Source organism: Cucurbita maxima, unplaced genomic scaffold (genome assembly GCF_002738345.1).
Source record: "Cucurbita maxima cultivar Rimu unplaced genomic scaffold, Cmax_1.0 Cma_Scf00054, whole genome shotgun sequence".
Classification (NCBI taxonomy): domain Eukaryota; kingdom Viridiplantae; phylum Streptophyta; class Magnoliopsida; order Cucurbitales; family Cucurbitaceae; genus Cucurbita; species Cucurbita maxima.
Genome location: NW_019272070.1, coordinates 820,166 through 837,694, shown reverse-complemented (window position 1 = coordinate 837,694; position 17,529 = coordinate 820,166). Strand labels below are relative to the sequence as shown.

At 32.4% G+C, this 17,529-nt stretch overlaps 1 long non-coding RNA gene across 1 annotated transcript; it reads left to right on the top strand.

Annotated features, from left to right (window-relative positions):
- The first annotated feature begins 208 nt into the window (after window positions 1–208).
- On the top strand, window positions 209–680 carry LOC111471631. Its single transcript, XR_002715220.1, has 3 exons — window positions 209–276; window positions 346–402; window positions 596–680. It is a non-coding gene; the product is annotated as an uncharacterized LOC111471631 (long non-coding RNA).
- Window positions 681–17,529: the final 16,849 nt, after the last annotated feature.

The following is a 17,529-nucleotide window of genomic DNA, read 5'->3' as shown; positions in this document are numbered from 1 at the left end:
ACATAACAGTTGATCATAATGGATGAATAGGCTGGAACCAAACGTGACAAGTTGACTGTAAATGCTACCACAGACCGAATTATTCGTCCTCATTTGAAGGTATAACGAGAACTTAACTCGGTTCACTACGACATCCCGTGATTCCCACATTTATGTCAATGTCTTCTTCTTAAAGGTGAGATCAGTTCGGATGAATGATTCCTGTGCACTGAACCTCTACAGTGTAGCCTGTGGAAGGATTGATTTATTTTTCGGAACCAGTTTTGGAGGTCCTTGGTATGATATATAAACTACCTGTCCATTGCTAATCAGAGACATCACACTTACACTACACTAATCATTCAGGGATGTCGCGGGCGGTGCTGTTATCGTCACAGAAGCTGGTGCGCTCGTGTTTGATCCGTAAGTAGCAAGAACTAGAGTCGAGTCAAGTCTGTTACTCTTTTGAACTCTACTCTAATGAGCTAACCATTTTGTAACTGAAATACAAAAGAAAAAAGCTTTTATCTATCTGTGAATGCCCGTGTAACCGATTTGTTTTCTTGCTTAGGAAATTTAGAAACTTGGTTTTTATGGATATTGATTGTAATGTCAGCTCTGGCAAGGAGTTTGACGTAACATCTCAAAGGGTAGCAGCTTCCAACCCTCTTCTAAGGGATGCATTTGTGGAGGCTTTGGAGATTTAAGAGTGTAATGATCTTCAAACTTTCTATAGTTTTGTTCTTTCTTTGATTTTTGTGGAGGCTTTGGAGCTTTAAGAGTGTAATGATCTTCAACTTGTTATTTCTTTGATTCAAGTGTTTACCAAATAGCAATAGGGTGATGTTGATTCATTGATTATCTAATGATGTGAAAATTATACAATGCACCTTGTATCGTAGAATTTTAAAATGAAACGTTTGAGAATAAGATTGCCTGTAAATAAAATGTTGAACAACTTTCATATGGAAACTACCCTATGCATGTGTCATGGTCTCCTGAGTTGTAATGTCATTGTCAGCCGTACACGAGTATTGCCTTTACCTAAAAAAATAAGAGTAGCACATGACTTGAATATTTTAAGAAATAATTAGTAAGCAACTCACTATTGGGGTTGGATGAAAACACATACAATCATGAATGAGACCTATCATTTAAATTTGTATTTCTTTAGGCGATTATCCTAAACGGGTAATTGAATGTGTATTTACTGTTATGCACATGACCTACATGTGTAAGTATGAACCCACTAGTCGGTTCGCACACCCCAGAGCCACTTTTCCTAATCGGGCTAGCATTCTCTGGTGCTACTGCCAGACAGTAGAAATAGTGACCGTTGCAACATTATGATAAACATAATGATCGTTATTCTACCTCATAACGTATGCGTCCGTACCATTATAAAATGAGAGATTCCCCCATGCATGTAACACACAATCATGCATGAGGTCACAACATTTTCGTTCGTTAAACATGTATAACAACCCCTTCCGTCTTTTCTTTATATTATATCATTTTTATCATAGCTTTCTTTACCTATGTAATAGTTACAAAAAAAAAATAAAAAAAAAATAAAAAAAAAAAAAAAGCACCAGAATTCTCGTGCCTTTAACATACCACGCTCCCCTGACATCCACGACATGCTACATAGCTTCACAACATTCAACCGCTCCTTACAGACTCACCTGTAAGAGAGAAGAGACTGACAATACCTAGAGTAGACGAAATGTTTATGTTATCGGAGAACCAGCATCAGCGAGATCTGAAACTTAATGTTTACACTATACCAAGGGCAAAGCTCCAAGGAAAAACTCATCAAGGATTCAGACGAAATGTTTACGTTATCGTCTTATGAACATATTGTAGTCCTATTGTTAAATTACGTTTAGTGCATCCTTCTCATGTCCTATCTCAAACATATCATTAAATACATCGTATCGTAAGTATGATCATACAATTCACATATCACAACATATACATATCATATCATAATCATATCGATTCATAAACAATTCACACATATCAATATATATGACAAGTGCAAGATTATAGGACACGTGTCAACATCAACTATAATTATGTCGATTGTAAAGTCATATTCTCTATTATTAATATCATTATTGTTTTATGGAAGATATCATTATGTTATACGCAAAAATTTGATAGGTTTCTCGACCCTAATTCTTCTATTTTTTTTCTTTTAATTCCCTTTTACTCTTTGTGTTTACTGGGTTAAATTTAAATTTTTCTTTTTTTCTTTTTCCTCTCCTCCCTTCTTTTTTTGTGTTAATCCATTCTTATTTCCAAATCTCACCGTTTTTTAATTAGTTACCATTTAGTATGACTAATATAATAACTAAAAATTTATTGATTTATGAATTAAAGAGATTTGATTCTATTGTAACACAATTAAATTGTATAAAGTAAAGGAGATCTCAATATAACTCACCATAAAGTATTGGGTCAAGAAAAAAGATATCTCAAACATGAATTTTCATAATAAGAAAGCAAAATTTCTGTAACCAAATCTGCATCATCTCCCAGTAAATCTGCATTTTTTTTTTTTGTTTGAGTAACTGATACATTCTTGGTGACTGAATTGATTGCGAAAACGGATAATTAGGAGAGCGATAAGATGGTAGTGAGAGTTGTTTGGATAAGATTGCTATTTTTTATTATTTATTTATTATTATTTTCTTGATTTAGTTCAATTTTTAATATATTTTAAATTAAAATTAAAAGACTTTATTTTGCTTTAATTGGTAAATTTAAGGACCATAATTAATTTTTTATTTATTTATTCATGGTAGTAACTACTATTACCTTATTTGATTTATTCCACATAAATGACTTTTATTTTTTATTTTTATTTTTTTATACGGTAGTAAACATTTAATTGCAAGAATACTTTTGTTTAAAAAATTGTATCCTCCTCCCCATTCATGCATTTATCCATTCCTATAAATACCCACCAACCTTCTTCTTCAACAAACCATCAAATATTCTTCATCATCTTCAAACTTTATCATCATGGCTAAGGCTCTTTTCCTTGTGGTTTCTCTTTTCCTCTACGTCCTATCGCTATCGTCGCTCGCAGCGGCAACCCAACGTTTAGATTTGGCTGGCAGCTACAAACCAATAAAAGACATAGATGATCCAAAGATTCAGAGCTTAGGTGAGTTCGCAGTCAATGAACACAATAAACAGGCAAAAACTCAACTCCAGTTCCAAAAAGTGATTAGTGGAGAAATGCAAATTGTGGCTGGGACCAACTATAACCTTCGATTGACAGCTCTTGAGGGGACTAATAGTCGAACCTATGGCACTCTTGTGTTCACTGACCTCAACAACAAGAACAACCTTATCAACTTCAATGACGTCTCCAAATAGACTTCTTGCTTATTATCAAAGACTATGTGTATTTTTTAATTCTCTATCTTTTTTATATTATGTTATGAATGTTTCGAATCTCTATGAACCTTATGTATGGTTTAAAACTTAATACAAGTATAATTTTGTTGAATAAGGTATATGTCTTTGAATAAAAGGATTATAAGATCAACTTAAATTTATATAAATAAAACAAAAAAATAAGTCATATAAAAGGGAACATACATATAATAAATCTAAAATAATTAATGTCATAAAAAATAAAATTAATTTCATAATTTCAAGGTAAATCTTGAGTAGAATATGTAACGAACCGAAATTTTCTACTTAATTTAAGGTCACTACTGTATACGTCCCATAAACATTGAATGCATAAGACTTCATTAAAATTTCATAAAACATAACTTTTATCTTAAAACACAGCCATGGACTTACGTGTTTCGAAAATATTTTTAAAACGGCACCACAAAAGACTAAATAAAATGAATAAGAGTTTAAGTTAAAAACAACCCAGTCTAGTCTAAGTCTAAGAAAACAAATACCACTACCTTATGCATGTGTCATGGTCTCGTATTGCGATGCCGTCATCAGCCGTACATGAATGTCTTGCCTTAACCTAAAAAATATAGTAGTACATGACTTTAATATTTAAAGAAATACTCAGTAAATGACCCCATTATTGGAGGTAAATGAAACAATCACATGCAATAAATGACTTAAATAAAATGTACCATACAAAATTTAAATGATCAAAACATGGGTTTCATAATTATAATGAAAGTTAAATATTAAAGAAAAAGTTTAAGAAATTTCCTTCTCTACGTAGTTGAAAATCAAAATATTTATAGTGGGAAGATATGGTAAACAATATCACATTTTCTTTGAAAAAAAAAATCAAGACTCACTTAAAAATGTTTACACGGCGGGATAGGGTTAGGGAAGTCTTTCCATACACGTGTCCTATTTTAATTTCTATCACCTTGAAATGTTCCATTTATTTTTATGATGATTCTTGTGAGAAATTCGTTTTAAAGACTTTTTAGTAGATAATTGTCATTTTTCAATATACTTTCTAATAAAATAGGTAAAATATTATAATAAAATCCAATAATATATCATGAGCAAACATTTAATAAAATGTTACCATCCAAGTAAATAAGGTTGCTACTACATGTATCTCTTGACTACCAAGTGCGGAAATCTTTTACAACGAGTTATTAAAACATTGTCATAGAATTAAATGTTTATAAAAATCATTTGAAACAACAATGATGTTAATAAACAACGAAATCGAAATAACAAAAAGTTTTAAAATAATGTTAACGCCCTAATCCAATTTAAGGGCTACAACATTAAACCCAAATGTGACAACCTTGACTTTGTATCTATGGCCTCCACAAAGACACAATAATTCGTAAATGGTTGTATTAACTTTACCTGAAAAATAAGTAACACGTAATAAAACATATGATTTATGGCATACTCGCCTCGGTAATGTGAATCATTTTATTATTTCTTTGTTAAATAGAAAAATGTCATCTTTCTCTTACGTCTTTATTGTCTTCTCCATCATTATGTAATACTTGTTCGCTTGCGAAAAGACATCATTTGCTTTATTCCCGAAATGAACGTAGGTTGTCTCATTTGTTAGATCTTATTCATTGTGATCTTTGGGATCCTTCCCCCGTCAAATCAAAATCGGGTTTTGTTTACTATGTTATTTTTATTGATAATCATTCTCGATTCACTTGGTTTTACCCTTTAAAATTTAAATATGATTTCTTTGATTTTTTTCTTCAATTTCAAAAATTTGTGGAAAATCAATATTCTTCTCGTATGAATCAAAGCGATGAAGGTACCGAATTTACTAGCAATTATTTCAAAACTCATTTACGTAATTTTGGCATCCACCATCAACTCTCTTGTTCATATATACCTGCTCAAAATGGTCGTGGTGAGAAAAAACATCATCATGTGACTAAGACTGGCTTGACCCTTCTCTTTCTCTCATCTTTCTCCTCGTTTTTGGGTCGACGCCTTCAGCACTGCAGCTTATTATTATCAACCGGTTGCCTACTCCACTTTTTGGAGGTAAGTCACACTTTGAACTCCTCCATGGCTACACTCCACATTATGACAATTTTCATCCCTTTGCTTGTCGTGTTTATCCTTACTTGCGTGATTATATGCCTAACAAGTTTTCTCTCCGCAGCATTCCTTGTAGTTTTTTGGGTTATAGTCCTGCTCATAAAGAGCTCCACTATCTTGATCCCGCCACTACTAAGCTATATATCACCCGTCATGCTCAATTTGATGAAACCCACTTTCCTACTTTCCCTAGCTCCTAGGTAGGGGTGTACATGGTCCGAGTTCGGTTGGGTTTGAGGATTTTTTTTACCCAACCCAAAAGTTCGGGTTGGTTGGATTAGTAACCCAACCCAACCCAACCCTTTATTTTCGGGTTGGTCCAAAAAAATTTTAAAAAATTTAATTTGTATGACCTAAAATGATAAAACAATTACTACCTCTAAGTTGTAGATCAAAAATAGCAAACTCTCAATTGCATCCATATTATCACCTATAAATATATAAAGAATATGTAATGAATCAATTTTAAAGTTACCACATCTAATTAAATTATTACATTCCCAATATATAATCATTCAACAAAAGGCCTAAAAATTCACCTATAAATATGTGAAGAATATTCAATGAAGTAATTCAAAGGTTACAACATTCATCCAACCCTCTCTTGCATTTTTAATTCCTACAAAAGAAAAAATAGCATCTTGAAAGTTAGTACCGTTTTAAGATTGTTTGGATAAACCATAGTGTAACTTCAAATATTTTACTTATATTGAAAAATAATTATTGCATGACGTTGGTGGAAAGTTGGTGGAACTTGAAGGTCTTAAATCAACTAAAAAATAAAATATAAATTGAGATATAACAATGCATAATACATCTTAACAAATAGACAATAAATAGATTTGGAGTTACCTGTTTCAATGTTAGAACAAATCTCCAAATCTTCAAGTTGTTGAGGAATATCTAACGATACTGATTTTCTACCGATCCAATTTAGTGTACATATAAGAGCTTCCACTGTTTTAGGTGTCCAAGAGCTCCTAAAAGAATCAAGAATCCTCCCACCCGTACTAAATGCTGATTCAAAAGATACTGTCGACACTGGAACGGCCAAAACATCTTGGACAATTTTCGATAAAACTCTATACTTAAACTCATTTGTTTTCCACCCTACCAAAACATCAAAATTATCATCAAGTTCTTCACTAGGGTCAGATAAATATCGATCCACATCATTCTTTAACTCAAGTGAATGTTGCTCTTCTCTTCGTCGTTTGTATCTTGATAATACTAATATTGAACCACTCAAATTCTCTTCATCAATTGTGTCCATCTCCATACTCATGGACTTAGAAGTGAGTCTTGATTTAGATTGATGATGATCTTGAGCATTATCATAAGACTTGTAGTAATCATACAAACGAATTAAATAATTCTTTATGTCATCCACCATCACTTTAGCCATAGAATCTTCATAAATATTCGAAAAGCAAAATGATATGTACTCCAATTTGTAACGAGGATCGAGTACCACTACTATGAATATCAACTTATTAATTCTTTCCACTGAGCCCCAATATTTGTTATACTTAACTTTTATATTTGAACTCATGTTACTTAAAACAGAGTTCATATTTGTACTCCACTTAATTAAAAGTTCTCAAATACCCCAAAGTTCATGAAAATAAGAATCAGAAGTCACATATAAAAAACCACTTATCTTTGAAGTGACATCATAGAAAACCTTTAAAAACCTTACCAACACTGCAATATTTTTCCAATCATCAATGGTTGGTGGCCCTATTCTTTTGTTTCCATGATCCTCCTCTTTGAAATAATCAACATAATCTAATTCTTCCTCCTATAATACTTTGAAAGCTTTTTCAAATTTCAAGTCATGATCAAGCATCAAATAAGTAGAATTCCATCGAGTCGCCACATCCAAACAAACAAGTGCTTTACATTTAATTTTTTTCTTGTTCAACACGATTTTTAAATTTTGTCAATCTCTTGGGGGATGATCTAACATACCTCACGGCATTGCGAACTCTAGAAATGGAATCATGCATTTCTTTAAGCCCTTCATTCACAATCAAATTAATTATGTGAGCACAACACCTCATGTGTAATATTTCTCCATCTAAGACAAGTGAATTCCAACTTTTAAGCCTTCTCATAATATATGAAATAGCTATATCATTGGAACTTGCATTATCAACTGTGATAGAGAAAACCTTATCGATTCTCCATTCCAATAAACAACTCTCAATAATCTTGCCAAACCTTATTGATTCTCTATTCCAATAAACAACTCTCAATAATCTTGCCAGTAGTCTCTCCCTCGTGGTTAGCAACTTGACAAAAGTTGAGAATTCTTTTATGCAAATTCCATTATGAATCAATAAAATGAGCGGTGATTACCATGTAATTAATATTTTGCAACGAAGTTCATGTGTCAGTGGTAAGACAAACCCTCTTGAAATGACTGACTAAAAAATCTTTCAACTTCTTTTTTTCTTCTAGATAGAGCTGAAATATATCTCTAGCAATGGTTACTCTTGACGGAGGGTCAAACTTAGGACATGCAGTACTACAAAACAATTTGAAACCCTTATTCTCTATAAATTTAAATGATAATTCATCCATAATTATCATCTTGGCACATGTTGCTCTACATCTTGTTTGACTAAATAATGAAGTAACAATATTACTACCACCCTTTCCGTCCATTGAACGTTGAAAACTTAGACTGGTTTGTCCTTTGTCCTCCACCTTATATGTGTACTTCCTACACTGATTTTTTAAGTGCTTCCATAACGTGCTAGATCCACAAGAATTAGTATCACAAGCATACTCCTTAGAACAATAGTTGCACTTGCACCTCTTATTATTGTTCTCTAATCTTGTAAAGTGATCTCACACGGTTGATTTACTGGGTTTCTTCTTCTTAAATTCAGATTGGGTAGCCAATGGTGGTTTCGATGCATTATAATTACTAAAGCTACTTGCACATATTGTTGCACTATTGTTTTCCATCTATAAAAAGTAAAATTGAACTCTTATGATTCAAACATTTAACTCAATACGAACAATTATTATAGAATGCATCAAGGTTAAAATATACAATAAGTTTTTGCAAGGGGATATAACAAAAAGAGAAAAAAACGAAACAACTTACCCATTATAGCATTCCAGGAGGTACCTGAACCCAACCCAAATCAGATCAGGTTAAAAAAAATGGACCCAACCTAAATCTGAAATCCAACACAACCCAACCCAACCCTTATATTTCAGGTTGGGTTCACGAGTTGGGTGTACACCCCTACTCCCAGGCCCAACATCTTCCCTCTCTTCCTATTTCAAATTTCTTGGAACCACATCTTTATCATATTGATTCATCCCCCTACCACTTCAGCATTGCACATTCCTCGATCTAGTTCATCCCAGTATGATATTTGTTTTGACCTTGTGGATGAGCTTGTGCAGGTTGATACTTCTCTTGTAGGTTCCACTTTGCCACCCTCGACTTCTGATTCGACCTCTATTGAACCTACTGTTGATTCCTCTTCTTTGGGCACTCATCCTATGATCAGCCAAAGCTAGTATATTCAAAACCCTAATATTATATTGGTCAGATTGATATTGATGTGAATTACCAAGTTTTAAATTTAAAACAAAAATTAATTACATTTTTGTGCTTATTTCAAATTATTAATTAAAACTCGACTTATTCAACCTCCTTTTAGTGTTTAAATAAAAGTGTTCTTTCAATAAATATCTCTAATACAAAATCATTTTTTAAATAGAGTTTTCTTATAGTTAATTTTTATTTATAATTTAATAAATCGTAATTAACTATTAAATACAAGATGAATAAACATACCTTAATTAATCTTTGTTTTTATAAAAAAAAATTAATTCATTTAGTGATTAATTTTAAAATTCTACCATTTTAAACACTTTAAAATTAAAATTAAAAGACTACCTTAAATTATAATCCTTCTAACGACCCAAAATTTTCTACTTAATCTAAGGTGGCTACCCAAAATTTTCTACTTAATCTAAGGTTGCTACTGTATACACGTAAAACATAAATCTCATCTTAAAACAAAGCTATGGACTTACATGTTTGAAAACGTCTTTAAATTAAAAACATATCCTATTATAACCTACATCTGATCTCGAGTTATCCAATTATACGGTTAGGGTATGCGACTACCCTATGCATGTATCATGGTCTCGAGTTGCGATGTCGTCGTCAGCTGTACAAGGATGTCTTTCCTTTACCTGAAATAGATGTATCACTTGTCTTGAGTATTTTAAATATAATACTTAGTAAGTGACCCACTATTGGGGTTATAATGCAAACACATACCATTTCATGAATGAGACCTATCATAACCGTCTATATTCCTTAGGTGGCTATCATAACTCTATCGTTCTATCAATCTATAATAATCATATCCTTTTCTATCCATACCCTAACCATATCATTTTTCAAACGATCGTGATCATAACGTTTCGTATACATAACTTAACCATATCATTATATTAATCATATCTTAACTATAGCAATTAGTATACATAACATTATCGTATCTTTTTATCAACCTATCACAACTATAGTCGTTTCTATACATAACCTTATCATATCGTCTTATGAACATATCGTAGTCCTATCGTTACATTACGTTTAGTGTATCCTTCTTATATCCTATCTCAAACATATCATTAAACACATCGTATCAAAAGTATGATCATACAATTCACATATTATAACATATACATATCATATCATATCGATTTATAAACAATTAAAACATATCAATATATATGACAAGTGCAGAACCACATGGCACGTGTCAACATCAAATATAATCATGCTTATAGTAAAGTCATATTCTCTATTATTATTATTTCATGGAAGATATTGTTATGTTATATAAAAGAATTTGATTGGGTTTCTTGACCATAATTCCTCTATTTTATCTTTTAAGTCTCTTTTACTCTCTATGTTTACTACGTTAAATTTAAATTTTTCTTTTTCCTCTATTTTTTTTCTTGTTAATCAATTCTTATTTCCAAATCTCACTGTTTTTTTTAATTAGTTACCATTTACTAGACTAATATAATACTAACAAAAATCTTATTGATTCATGAATGAAAAAGAGATTTGATCCTATTGTAACACAATGGATGGTATAAAGTAAAGTAGATCGGAATATAACTCACCATAATAACAAAGCAAAATCTCTCTTGATAAATCATCCAGAAAAAGAGATCTTGTACCACGGTGGTTGCGTATGGAAAAAAAGATATCTCAAATATGAATTTTCATAATAACAAAGTAAAATCTCTGTAACTAAATCTGCATCATCTCCAAATAAATCTGCATTTTTTTTTTTTTTTGTTCAAGTAACAGATACATTCTTAGTACTGAGTTGGTTGGGGAGAGAGATAGATGAGAGAGGGATAAGAGATTAGTGAGAGCCTTTGGATAAGATTGCTATTTTTCATTTTTTATTGATTATTATTTTTTCTTTTACGGTTATAATAATAATCCTCTTGATTTAATTCAATTTTCTAATTTATTCCAAATTAAGGAGCATAATTAACTTTTTATTTATTATTTATTTATTTATGGTAGTAATTATTATTAGGGTTTATTACCTTATTTGATTTATTAGACCCTAAATGAGTTTTTTTCTTTTTTTTTTAATATGGCAGTAAACATTTATCCATTCCTTTAAATACCCACCAATTTCTCCTTAAACAAACAATCAAATACTCTTTATCATCTTCAAACTTTATCACCATGGTTAAGGCTCTTTTCCTCTGGGCGTCTCTTCTCCTCTACGTCCTATCGCTATCGTCGCTCGTAGCGGCAACCTAATGTTTAGATTTTGCTGGCAGCTACAAACCAATAAAAAACATAGATGACCCAAAGATTCAAAACATAGGTGAGTTTGCAGTCAATGAACACAATAAACAGGCAAAAACTCAACTCCAGTTCCAAAATGTGATTAGTGGAGAAATGCAAATTGTGGTCGAGACCAACTATAACCTTTGATTGACAACTATTGAGGGGACTAGTAGCCGAACCTATGGCTCCCTTGTATTCACTAACCTCAACAACAAGAACAACCTTATCAACTTCTATGGCGTCCCCAAATAGACTTCTTACTTCTTATCAAAGACTATGTGTGTTTTTAATTCTCTATCTTTTTTATGTTATGTTATAAATGTTTGGAATCTTAATTAACCTTATGTATGGTTTAAAACTTAATACAAATATAATTTTGTTGAATAAAATATATGTCTTTGAATAAAAGAATCATACGATCAAGTTTTATATATATTTATTTATATATATATATATAGTTGAGATAATATCTTGGTTAATTATTTTTTGAAATATAGTCTATTAGATTTTCAATAAGATAAATAATTAAAGTATTATGAATAAACATAAATAAAACAACAAAATAAGTCATATGAAAGGTACATACATATAATAAATCTAAAATAATTAATGTCATTACAAATAAAATTAATTTCATAATTTCAAGATAAATCATAAAATCAACATGCAGTTAAAATAGAATAACTTAAATAAAAAATATAATACAAAATTTAAATGATCAAAATATTTGTTAGATAATTATAATAAAAATTAAATATTAAAGAAAAAAAATTAAAAAGTTTTGTTCTAGACCTAGTTAAAAAATCAAAATATTTATAGTGAGAAGTGATTGTAAATAATATCACATTTTTTTTAAAAAAAAAAATACTAAATTGAGACATTTTTTTGGAATCATTTAGAGATGTTTACAAGGAAGGATAGGGATAGGGAAGTCTTCCCATTCGAGTGCTCTATTTTAATTTCTATCACCGTGAAATTTTCCATTTATTTTTGTGATGACTCTCGTGAGAAATTCGTTTAAAAGACATTTTTGTAGATAATTATCATTTTTTAATATACTTTCTAATAAAAGTCGTAAAATATTCTAATAGAATCCAATAATATTTCATTAGCAAACATTTAATATAATGTTACAACCCACGTAAATAAGGTTGCTACTACATGCATATCTTGAATACCAAATGCGGAAATTCTTTACAATGATTTATAAAAACATTGTCATAGAATTAAATATTTATAAAAATTCATTTGAAACAATGGTGTTAATAAACAGTGAGATCAAAATAACAAAAGTTTTAAAATAATGTTAACGTCCTAATCCAACTTAAGGGCTACAACATTAAACCCAAATGTGACTACCCTGACTCTGTATCCATGGCCTCAACAAAGACACAATAATTCGTACATGGGTGTTTAACTTTATTTGAACAATAAGTAACACGTGATTAATACTCAGTAATTATCTCCAATATTGGAGTTGGGAAATGCAATCATGGTAAGATCTATCTTTTCATAAAAATTTTCCAGTCTCAAATTTCTAACCAAGACAAGGTTGAATGTATAATACTTCTCTACACACGGCTCACGTAAGTGCACATGGACCCACCAATAGACTCGTATATGTACCTTTGGGCCTAACTACAAGTTAGCGTACATTTACGCGGTTGGAAGCCATAAGGGGAAAGGAACACATATAATATTATGGTGTACGCATCCGTACTAATCATAATGAATGAAGTATCCTGATGCACATGACATACAAAATGCATGAGATTTCATAGTTTCAAATCATGGTACATACTTAAAATGCAACTCATACCTCTCTTTTTTTTTTTTTTTACATGGCATCCCTATGAGACATGTATACATATACTAGACATATCTTTAATGATTAACACATGATTTATCAATGCCTCATAGGCATGATGTGAACATGTTAACAATATACACATGGGGTAACATTTGGAAGTACATACATCATATAACATTTATATCATAACAAAAGTAAAACCACTCAGATTGGCCTAAGTCATCAAATCAAGGGCTAGAATGTCATAACATAGCATAATCATGCAGACATAACATCATAAAAATATGACACATACAAGGGCCACAATGTACATGTTATTCATACAACATACAAATCATCAAACGAGGCCCATGGACGTCGAATAGTAAAACGACTTGTTTGATTGGTCTAAGTCAAAGCTAATAATTATTCTTAATACAAGTCTTAATCCTCTCATTGAAGTTCAATTTAACCTATGTTTGGCTCACAACATGGTATTATGGGTCGGGTCCGTTTCGATTACTAGCAATGGGTAGCTACTGGGTTTGAGGTGCATCTACGTTGGATTGAATAGATCGTTGGGCTGGTTTGACAATTGCAGTGTGGCTGGAGCAGTCTGGTTCGTGGACATCGGTAGTGTGTGGAATCAACAGCCAAAGGTGGGGTAGCTTTGTTCAAGAGCTTTGTTCAGTTCCTTCTTCTTTCTTCTTAGTTTCCAAATTGGTGAAGGATGGTAGGGAGAAAGAGATGGAGAAGTAGAGAGAGGAATGAGCTGTGATGAAGAAAATGAGGGGCCTGGGTCGAGGGGTTGAGAGATGAGAAGGTTTATAATCTATAATGTGTTTCGGGTCAATCAAGTACTTTCGAATCATGGACACATTGAATACATTATGCATCACGAAGGGGATGATGTGTAACGACTCTAGGTTTCTACTAATCTAGAGTTGATACCATCATCATAGCGTAATAAATGTTTAAACTTCTTCATAAGATTTCATATTAAAACATAGTCATGGACTTACATGTTCGAAAACTTTTTAAGACGACATAACCATAAACTAAATCAAATAAATAAACATTTAAATTAAAAACATCTAGTTCTAAGAAAATAAATGTGACTACTCTATGCATGTGTCATGGCCTCAAATTAAGATGTCGTCGTTAGTTCTATAGGTATGTCTTGCCTTTACCTGAAATAGAAGTAGCACGTGGCTTGAGTATTTTAAGAAATACTCAATAAATAACCTCTCTATTTGGGTTAAATGCGAACACAAACAATTGGATGTGTACTTAATTTCCCTACACAGTCCATACAACATATTTTCCTACGGCAGCTATCTTAACAGACAATTGGATGTGTACTTAATTTCCCTACACACGGTTCACACGTGGGAGTATATGGACCAACAAGTCAGTTTGCACACTTTCAGGCCCCTTTCTAGTTAGGCAAGCATTCTCTGGTAGCTATTGATGTCAGACACTCATTAGGAATAGCGACCGTTACAGCAGCATTATGATAAATATAATGATTGTTCCCCTGTCTTGTAGCGTACGCGTCCGTACTATCGTGAATAAGAAGGGGTATCCCCCGATGCATGAACACACAATAATGCATGAAGTCTCAACATTTTTTCATTTTCATTATCATTTAATACAACCCCGCTAACATTTTCCTTCATATCATATCATTTCTCATATCGTTTATCATGTCTTTCATGTGTATGTCGGGATTGTAGTTCATGCTAGCTCATCATTTTGCATGTCAATCATATCATATCAATCATGTGACACATATACCATATCATAACGTTTTTATGCTTTCAGACATAATAGTCCACATCATGCATATATCCTATCATATCATATATTATAATAGTCACATAATGTATCTCACGCATACCTTCAACATATCATATCACAAATATATTAATTCATCAAGCATATTGTACCATAACAGTTGATCATAATGGATGTACAGGTTGGAACCAAACGTGACAAGTTGACTGTAGATGCTACCACATACTGAATTAATAGTCTTCTTTTGAAGGTACAACAAGAACTTAACTCGGTTCCCTACGACATCCCGTGATTCCCACATTTATTACAATGTCTTCTTCTTATAGGTGAGATCAGTCTGGATGAGTGGTTCCTGTGAACTGAACCTCTATGGAGTAGCCCGTGGAAGGATTGATTTATTTTTCAAAACTGATTTTGGAGGTCCTTGGTATGATATATAAACTATCTGTCCATTGTTCATATGAGACATCACACTTACACTACACTAATCGTTCAGAGATGTAGCAGGCGATGCTGTTATTGTCATAGAAGCTGGTGGGCTCTTGTTTGATCCGTAAGTAGCAAGAACTCGAGTCGAGTCTGTTACTCTTGAACTCTACTCTAATGAGCTAACCATTTCGTAACTGAAATACAAAAGAAAAATGCTATTATCTATCGACCAATGCTCGTGTAACCGAGTTGTTTTCTGGCTTAAGAAATTTAGAAACTTAGTTTTGATGGATATTGATTGTAATGGCAGCTCTGGCAAGGAGTTTGACGTAACATCTGAAAGGGTAGCAGCTTCCAACCCTCTTCTAAAGGATGCATTTGTGTAGGCATTGGAGCTGTAAGAGTGTAATGTTCTTCAACTTTCTATATCTTGCAACAGTTTTGTTAAGCTGTTTCTTTGATTCAACTGTTTATCAAACCACAGTTCAAATAGCGATAGGGTGGATGTTGATTCATTGTAATCTTGATTATCCAATTATGAGAAAATTATACGACGTAGCTTGCATCGTAGAATTTTAAATGAAACATTCGAGAATAAGATTGTCGGTAAATAAATTGTTGAACAAGTTTCATATGGAAACTACCCTATGCATGTGTAAGTGACTCCACTATTAAGGTTGGATGCAAACACATACAATCGTGAATAACACCTATCATTTAAATTTGTATTTCTTTAGGGGATTATCCTAAACGAGTAATTGGATGTGTATTTACTATTATATACATGAGCTACATGTGCGAGTATGAACCCACCAGTCGGTTCGCACACTCCCTATGCCCCTTTTCCTGATCGGGCTAGCATTCTTTTGTGTTCCTGCCAGACAGTAGGAATAGTGACCATTGCAACATTATGATAAATATAATGATCATTATTCTACCTCATAACGTACACATTCGTACCATTGTAAAAGGGGAGATTCCCCGATGCATGTAACACACAATGATGCAAGAGGTCACAACATTTTCGTTCATTAAACATCTATAACAACCCCTTCCGTCTCGTGCCTTCAACATACCATGCTCCACGCTCCTTCGATGTCCACAACAGGCTACATAGCTTCACAACCTTCAACCTCTCCTTACAGACTCACCTGTAAGAGAGAAAAGAGTGACAATACCGAGAGTAGACGAAATGTTTACATTATTAGAACATCAGCCAGATCTCAAACTTTATGTTTACACTATATGAAGGGCGAAGCTGTAAGGAAAAACTCAACAAGGATCCAGAATTTTTTTTTTTTTTTTGTAATGTCAAATTGCACAAGATTATGTGATCCAAGCAGGGAAATAACATTGACAAGTATATTTTTTAATTTAATAGTTACTACCCAACAAAACAATGAAAACATGAAACACAACTTAATTTTAAGAATAAGCATAATGATGATGACAACCATGGAAAATGAACTGATTTTTGAAATGTTAAAGGTAAGAAAGTATAGAATGTCTTCCCTAAAACCCTAACAATAGACAATGAGATATTTAATAAAAATTATATATATATGTCTTCCCTAAAACTCTAACACTAGAAAATGAAATATTTAATAAAAAATATATATATATTGAGGAAAATATTTACTTGGAGTGGGTTTGCGCTGTTTCAAATAGTATTAGAGCAGACATCAGGCGATGTGTGAGAAAAGAGGCAGAACCCCGAAGGGGGATGGATACGAAGCGATGTGCCAGCGAAGACGCTAGGCCCGAAGGGAGGTAGGTTGGGGGTCCCATATCGATTAGAGAAGAGAACTAATGCCAATGAGGACGCTTGGCCACGAAGTGGGTGGATTGTGAGATCCCACATCAGTTGGAGAGGAGAACGAAACATGTGTGGAAACCTCTCCTTAGCAGATCGCTTTAAAAACCTTGAGCAAACAATATTTGCTAGCCTTGAATTTAAGCTGTTACACAAAGTCTTTAATGTTCACCTGAAGTTTAAGACATGAACTAACTTAAAAAATACAAAATTAATAAATTTAAGGAACATCATCTTACAAATAAGAAAAATAATAATTGTTTAGTAACCCTACGTAATAGAAATAGAAAGTAAATAGAAGAACATATTTATTATCTTAAA